Consider the following 8,188-nt stretch of genomic DNA (forward strand, 5'->3'; position numbering starts at 1 on the left):
GTGCTCAGATCCACTGTTAGTTGTCCATAAGTGTTCAGCAAGTATGGGTGCAATTTTTTCCTCATGGAGGAATTCAGTGACATATTTTTGCTTCATCCACACTTCCATGTCAGATGTCATTTTGTCAGACTACTCCTTTGCTGCCATCTGTTGCACGGCAAGAACAGGTAATGGAAAAATGTTGGGAAGGTTCAAACTCTACTGCGATACCACCAACATACACTTCAGACATGATGGGCCAACATAAAATAGGAGGCATTACTTTCAGAGCACTCTTCATATATGAAATGTGTTTATAAAAAATAATATTTTAAAAATCAAAATAATGTAGGGTTTATTTTTTTATTTATTTGTAGGTTTATTTTTTATTTCCTTTATGTATGTTGAATTCATGGTTTTGGGAGAAATACAATGTCCACATATCTTTCTTCAAAAATTGAAAATGTAAGTATCCGTATTCTCTATTCTGTGACTGAAAAGCTTTGAAATTAAGGAATACAATATTTTAGGAAATCTTATATATCTAACAGAAAAAGTAAAATTCAACTCCCAAGTCAGTCTCCTGTGTCCCAGCAGACATAGACCTGAAAATACTTGTAAAATTCCTGAGTTCTGCATTTGTATTCCTCTGAGATCTACAATTCTACTGAAGAGAGTCTGGGATGAAAAATTGCCAAATCTGAACACCAGAAGATAAAACGATCTCCCAGATATATACAGAGAGTTCTGAGAAGTTTCTGTGTGTGTGTGTGCGTGTGTGTGTATGTTGAAGAGAGGGAGCTGATGGAGACTGTTGTATTTGGGAGATTGGATGTGAATGTAATGTACTGAGCAATGATAAGTCTGTATTTGCCTTACTGCAAAAAAAGATGAAGTCTTCTACACTTGAACGGAGCTCAGAATAAAATGTGTGGTTGTAAAGTTTCAATTATAGGTGTCTGAATACATGATAACAGATATGTTAATTTGTCCTAGAAAGTATTTTCCATTGTAACGTCCACATTTAGAGGCTTCAGTGCAAGCAATACCCTGTGATTTATCTTCAACTATTTTCACTAGAAGCTTTTTTGTTTTTTTACTACAGAAATGTTGAATGCCAGTCTTACTGACTCTAAAAATTGTTTTTTTGTTGTTGTTGATTTTTTTTTTTTTTTTAAATAATAAAATAGGAGTCATTACTTTTGAAGCAGTCCACATATCTTCACAGAATCATGGAATGACTTGGGTTGGAAAGGAACCCAACGACCATCAAGCTCCAACTTCCCTGCCACAGGCAGGGCCACCAACCTCCAGATCTGGCACTAGACCAGGCTGCCCCAGGGCCCCATCCAAACTGACTTTGAACATCTGCAGGGATGGAGCATCCACAACCTCTCTGGGCAGCCTGTTCTAGCACCTCACCATCTTGTCTTGATACTCTTTCCTACTTGTTTTGATTCTCTTAATAACTACTTTGAAGCCTATTGCTTTTACAGTCTTACCCCAAAGGCTCTTCTGCTTCTGTACACAACTTATCTCTATCTTTTCCTGACAGAAATACTAACCATCATCTTCACAGGATCCCTTCAACTGAAAACAACACTGAGTCTTCCAGCAGACTGCTTTGCTCACCATAGATGCAACCATTCCTGGCAAACCTCACCTGCTGGATTTTCTTGTGTCTGGCCATCATTCAACAACTCAGAATGTTGAATATATTTCCTTCGGAAACACAAACTTCTTATGCCTCCTTTCTGCCAATTAATTCTTCATATATACCACACATGGTATGAATTGTGTTCCCTGCACAGTCATCACATGTAAAATGCTAGTTCTTTATAGACTATGACTAGAAGGAAGGTAACTGTGCAAACTCACAGTGCAAACATATAGTAAACTGCACTCCTTTTATCCTGGAGAAAAATTATTATTGATCAGTGTCTGTATACTGGAGTAGTGGAGATTAAAAATGCAAACAATGTGTGAATACTGAGGTTGCTAGTATATATTAAATGAAGATAAAGGAAGATATTACTAAAATAATATATTTTGCTCATCAGTATGTTTGTCTTGAATAACATGGAAGAAAGTGATCATTTTTTTCCTTCTTGACTGTTGTATTCTAATTTACATACTGCAAATGTGTGCAGTGATATTTTTTAAGCTAAGTTACTTTACTAAGTCAAGCACACTGTCCATTCTGAACAATCAAGTAATGACACTATAACTCAAGGAAGCTGACATAAGTGTTTACCAATGCTTATGGAACCTGCATATGTATTTCTTTTGTTTATTTGGAAAACATGACCTGATAGTTACTACAGATGTATTTAACAAACCATAATACTTGGATGCTGTTAAACTACAAATTCTTTCTTTTCTTACTAAGATTTTATTATCATATTATACATGTTTGAGGAGCAGCTGCACTTAGGCTAGTTCAATTACACATCATGAATACACGGTTACAAATGTAGAATAAAAAGTATTTTCTGTTGGATGTTGCCTTTGAAGTAGAAAACCATCAGAGAGCACCTCAGACCTTCAGATGGCCTTTATTCTGTTGTTCTAACCCTTCACATCTCATTATTATCACTTCTTGTCTTTAATCTTCAGATTATAATTTACTTTGATTCCATCATCCTTTATCTACTTCCACTTCCTCTCCTGACCATACTTCTGTGCTGTTTCTGTTGCTGACCTTATCCTTTTTTTAACTAATCATTCCTATTTTTTTCAGCACCCAAAACCAATGAATCCAAATAAGGAAGTCCTTTCTTTGTATTTGTATAATCTCATTTCTAAGGTTAATTTGGAAGCTGATTCCTGAACCACAGACTCACTAGATAATTCTGTACAATGAGCTGAGCTCCAGACTTGAGCTTCATTGCATTTTCAACATCATTTATAAGCCTGTTTCAAACACTATAAATGACTCCTTTACTTTATCATTAGTTTACATTGGTGGAATTGAATGTCACTATCTTTTCATTTTCCTACTACGGATTTGTCAAGCATAAGCTACCTAATTTACACAGCAACATTTGATTTTCTTTATTTGTTAAGCTCATAGGCAGGAAAAAGAAGAGCAGAAAGGTTTGGATTTTAGCTGGATTTCTCTCTGTATACACAGAAAGCTTTGCGAAACATCTAGATAGTTAGCTCAGTAACAGCATGTTCCCTTTCTGCAACTGTATTGTGAAATTTCATCTAAGGGAAGCTTTTTGCAATGCAGTGCCTGAGGCACTAAATTAATGTAGTGTCTGTATATTTATTAGCCATCTCTTCCTGTGGGATCTTCCCAAAGCAAATACTTAAGTTGCCTGTTTATATTTCTGAAGACCTTCAGATGCCAACTTGGCCTATCAAATTCAAGTCACGCAAAGAACAAAGAGTAACACTGGGAGTATATACTCATTTGGGTTCCAATCCACCACAGTGTCAGATGGAACATAATCAACTTTTAAAAAAGGAAAGAAGATAGTAATGGAAGTCCCACATTTTGCAAAATACACTGGTGACTAGAGTTTTTCTACCATAATTGAGAAGACATTATTTTAGATCTAATCTGAACAGAGGTTCATGAGATCCACATCTCCTGTATAGCAAATTTTGAGAGTGGGAGTTCTTGCCTCTTTTTATTGAAATATTATGCATCCAGGAGGAAAGTAATGGCACAATGCCATTCCACTAAGTGTGCACAGGAGAATGGAGAATGCATAAGGGAAAGAAGAAGGAGACTCCTGTCCCATCATATAATCGAGATCTTAACTATCTGATTTTTCATAGAATATACTTTTAAAATCTGTTTGCTCCTTAGGATAAGCTAAACTTTTATCTGATGGTATTTCTATAAGGATGGATATTCATCAAATCTGCACAAAGCTGAATATGTTGTGAAAAAAAAAAAGAAAATAGGAAAATACATAAGGAATTCTTTCAAAATAAAATGTGTTGCCGGATATAGCCACAAAGATAGAATTGCCACCATTAAAAATAATACATAAGTAATGCACAGATACAGCCTCAAATCATTACTGCTTCTGCCACTGAGTTAATTAAGAGCTTCAAGATATGTCTTAGTTCTTAATTTGGTGTGTTAATTATAAGACTGCAATGATGTTAAAATCAGTCACTGACCACTGCAGTAATTTCATGTACATTAGGACATGTCTTTGCTCTTGATGAAATAATGATGATTCAGTAGATTTCCATCCATCATCATTTGATTAATGAAGAAATGTCAGTTTTCTTTTAACTAGAAGTGTCAGTCTGTCTTAGAGTGGTTTAAATTATGAAAAGCAAAAATAGTCATTACCAAATGCCAGAACATGATAAAATCATACCACATTGTAGAAAAAAAAAAAAAAAAAGCTTGCAGGGAAAGGTGCTGAACAGATTCAGCTTGAGAATACCTACCAAGGGCATTATATATTTCTAATTAGAGTGACATACATTTTAATTTAAGAGAACTGAACTCGGTTTTCAGTGTACAATTAAGTATGATTTCTGACAAAACTATTATTACTATTACGAATTTACTAGCTAATAGCTTGATTACATCACTGACAGGTGATATTTACAGCATTTTCATAACTTTAGTAACTGTTGCAACAGAGGAGCTTGTAACTGCTATAAATCTTAAATGTAATCTTCACTTTCCAACTCTGTTTCCTATTTGCAGCTAAATTTTATGCAAAGGATTGGACAGAGCTCAACAGGGTCCTGCGGTTTTATAGAGCTTCTTGGAAAGAAGGGGTACTCTTATCCATTAACATATCATATAATGTTATGCCAGTTCACATGGTAAAGGAAGAATGGCACAAAAGGGGAACTAAATCAGGAATGGGATAGGAAATACAACTGGGGAATTCATATTCATAAAAAGTGTTGTGTTTATATATTTGAAATTTGGACTCATTGTTTATGAAATTCTTGATATCTGTGAAGATCCTTGAAAAAAACTGTGACTTTTGTTTGAGTTTCCCATGGGTTACTGAGAAACTGTCCTTTAGGAAATATAATTTCTAGTGATATGTATATCTTCTATAATGTTTGTAAGCTATGTGTTGGAGAAATTTTTTTTATCAGTGACAAAGTTATTACATATAATCTGTTACTTTCCTGGTAAATGCTTTTTTTTACAATCTTCCTGAAGCATGGCTACTGACATAAAATCATAGAATTATATCATAGAATGGCTGGAGTTGGAAAAGGCCTTAAAGACCATCCAGTTTCAAGCTCCCTGACATGAGGAGGAGGAGGGTTGCCACTCAGGTTGCCCAGAGCACCATTCAACCTGATCTTGAATACCTTCAAGGATGGAGCATCTAAGCTTATCTGGACAATCTGTTCTAGTGCCTCACTACCCTCTGAGTAAAAAATTTGCTCCTAAGATCTAATCTAAATTTCCTCTGTTTTAGTTTAAAACCATTTCTCCTATTGCTGTCTGGCCATTTGAAAAATTGTTCTCCCTCCTGCTTATAAGTTCCATTCAAGTACTGGAAGGCCACAGTGAGGTCTCCCCAGATCCTTCTCTTCTCCAGGCTGAACAAGCCCAGTTCCCTCATCCTCTCTTCATAAGAGAAATGCTCCAACCCTCTGATCATCTTTGTGGCCTTCCTCTGGACCCATTCCAATAACCCTATGTCTTCTTGTGCTGGCTTTCTTCAGGCCTGGATATAGTGTTCCAGATGGGATCTCAAAATGGCAGAGCAGGGTGAGTCACTCACTCGTTGTCCACCCTTTTTTTGATGTAATATCATCTAGTAATATAAGTGGTCATAGAAAACAATTGCAGAATGCTCACTTCTAAAGGTAACACTCTAATTGATGACTGAAGTAATGAGTTATAAAAAACAATTAAGCTGGATTTTGGCTACAAGTTTAAAATCATGCTTTAATATTTTATCATCTATCATTATCTTCTGGATGATGAGCAATCATGGTTTAATAACACCTGTCTTAGTAATTCGCATTCGGTATGTACATAAACAATAGGGAAATAATTTGCAATTGAGTACAGTAGTTTATCAAAATAACCTGAAAAATCCTAGGATCATAAATAGTCTTAATGTTGATCAAATTGTCTTCAAGGAATCACTGAATTATATAATAGCTGTGGCTAGAAAATACCTCTGGGGCTTATCAACTCCTACGATTTCAATAAAATATGCAATCATTTTAATAAAATGCAATAGCTTTCAAGAAAACATGTAAAATACTTAATCCTCAAAGCAAACTTAAATTAGTTAGGTTCAATTTCTTCAATTTCACCCTCTTAAAGGGCTATTGGTTTATTTAAATATGCCTTTGCACTTCTGAATTTTGTCCAGGACCAAGAGCTGGATTGGTAAAAGATTGCAGAAGCCTGTCAGATTCACCTGAAATGTTGAATCTGAGAAGATAAGTTAGTGTTAACATTCTTCTTTAACTTTTCTTGATTTTTGCATTCTGCTATTCATTAACATACATTTTGGTTTTGATTTGCTATAAGCAAGTAGGAAGATCACATTGTTTCATCTTTCATATCAGATTGTTATTACTGAATTTTGAACTGGCATTTTTAATTATTATTTTTTTAAAGATACAATTATATTAGCACTAACTGAACATTTATCTCATGCACGGACCTGGGTAAATCAGTGGAATATCTCTTACTGATTTCATCAACTACAAAGTTCATCAACTCTAAATTTCATTGCTGAAATGTGTCTACATTAGGAATGTCAATCCATGTGTTCAAGAGTTAATTGACAAAGTTCAAACTAGTCACATGTGACTGGGGGTGATTCACTTCACCCCAAGAAAGACTCTGATGTGAATAAATCACCCTCCCAGCTGATTTAATGAGCTTATAACTCCCCTCCCCTTCCCTTCTTCCCAACCTCATTTCTTCCCTCCTTCCTTCCCTCTTTCCTTCCCCCCTCCCACCCTCCCTTTCTTCCTTCATTCCATTCTTTCGTTCTTTTGTTCTTTCTTTCATTGTCTCTGTTGGTGGCCCTGCATGTGGCAGGGGGGTTGGAGATTCATGATCCTTGAGGTCCCTTCCAACCCTGGCCATTCTGTGATTCTGTGATTCTCTCTCTCTCTTTCTTCTTTTCTTCCTTTCTTCCTTTCTTTCTTTTTCATATCTCTATACATTTGTTTACATAAAGAATTCTTTTGCTTTTTCACCCAAGGGTATTGTAGCATCCTAGGGTATCTTAAGTTGTCAACTAAGCGTGCTAATGCTTTTTGATGTTCCGTGACCCCTGAGGAAAATTGTGGAAATGCATTCTGGTTTTACATTAACTAAGTCTTCAATTTATGCAAAACTGACAGACAAATGGAGTGGAAGTGATATATAAGTGAAATATAACTAGACACCCTATCTAATAAACTAACATTTATTTTGCTATCTCTGTGGAGAAGCGTGTTTCCAACAGTAAAAGAAGTCTATAAGTATGAAGTTTTCCTTTTATTATCTTTTTTTTTTTTTTTTTTTCCTAGAGATAAGGCAGTTCAGGGTTCAAGAGCATACTTTGCAAACAAGAATAAAAATTTATGTAAAGCAAATAACTAATCCTTTTTTGATGATATCAGAAATGACAAGGGGATATACGGTGCTGAATCCTTATAAATCTTTGGCTTCTTTTTCTTCTACATCATTTCTTATGTAAATATTTGTACTTGTGAAGAAAATGTATAGAATGTAATCATTTTAAAAGACATGGATGATTCATAGAGGAATATAATTCAAATTACTATAAAATAGGAAGCATCCCAGGTAACAGTCCTACAGTAACTTGTCTGTTTTCATTGGCTGTGGAAGGAAGTTAAATGACTCAAATAGACTAGATTGTAGTTTTCAGGTGGATAATTTAGTTAAGAAGATTACCAATTCTGAAGTCTGCCTAGATCGAGATTTAAGTCAAATTTAGGTGTAATAAATCCACCCTTAGGCCCTTAGGTCCCTTAGTTGCTTTTGAAAATCTTAGAACTAATCACATTCTTTTCAGAAAGATAAAAGGAACTCGACTTTTAGCAGAAGTAAGCATCTTTTATCTATAACCCCAAAGTTTATGATGTGCCCACAAAGCATAAAATGTGATACCTTTACAGCATTTCAAATCATATTCCTAATTTTTATCCCAGAAACTTGGATCTGAAAATATCTTTTAAAATTCATTTCATTATATGAGTTTTTCTGCTTTGTAGCTCACACTGT

At 35.1% G+C, this 8,188-nt stretch overlaps 1 non-coding gene across 1 annotated transcript; it reads left to right on the plus strand.

The window, feature by feature from the left end:
- The first annotated feature begins 654 nt into the window (after positions 1–654).
- Positions 655–732, plus strand: LOC122178443. The gene has a single exon (XR_006178335.1). It is a non-coding gene; the product is annotated as a small nucleolar RNA U2-19 (small nucleolar RNA).
- The last annotated feature ends 7,456 nt before the right edge of the window (positions 733–8,188 follow it).

The sequence above is a fragment of the Lagopus leucura genome, unplaced genomic scaffold, assembly GCF_019238085.1.
Source record: "Lagopus leucura isolate 7727_CA_CO unplaced genomic scaffold, USGS_WTPT01 Super-Scaffold_100001, whole genome shotgun sequence".
Lineage (NCBI taxonomy): Eukaryota > Metazoa > Chordata > Aves > Galliformes > Phasianidae > Lagopus > Lagopus leucura.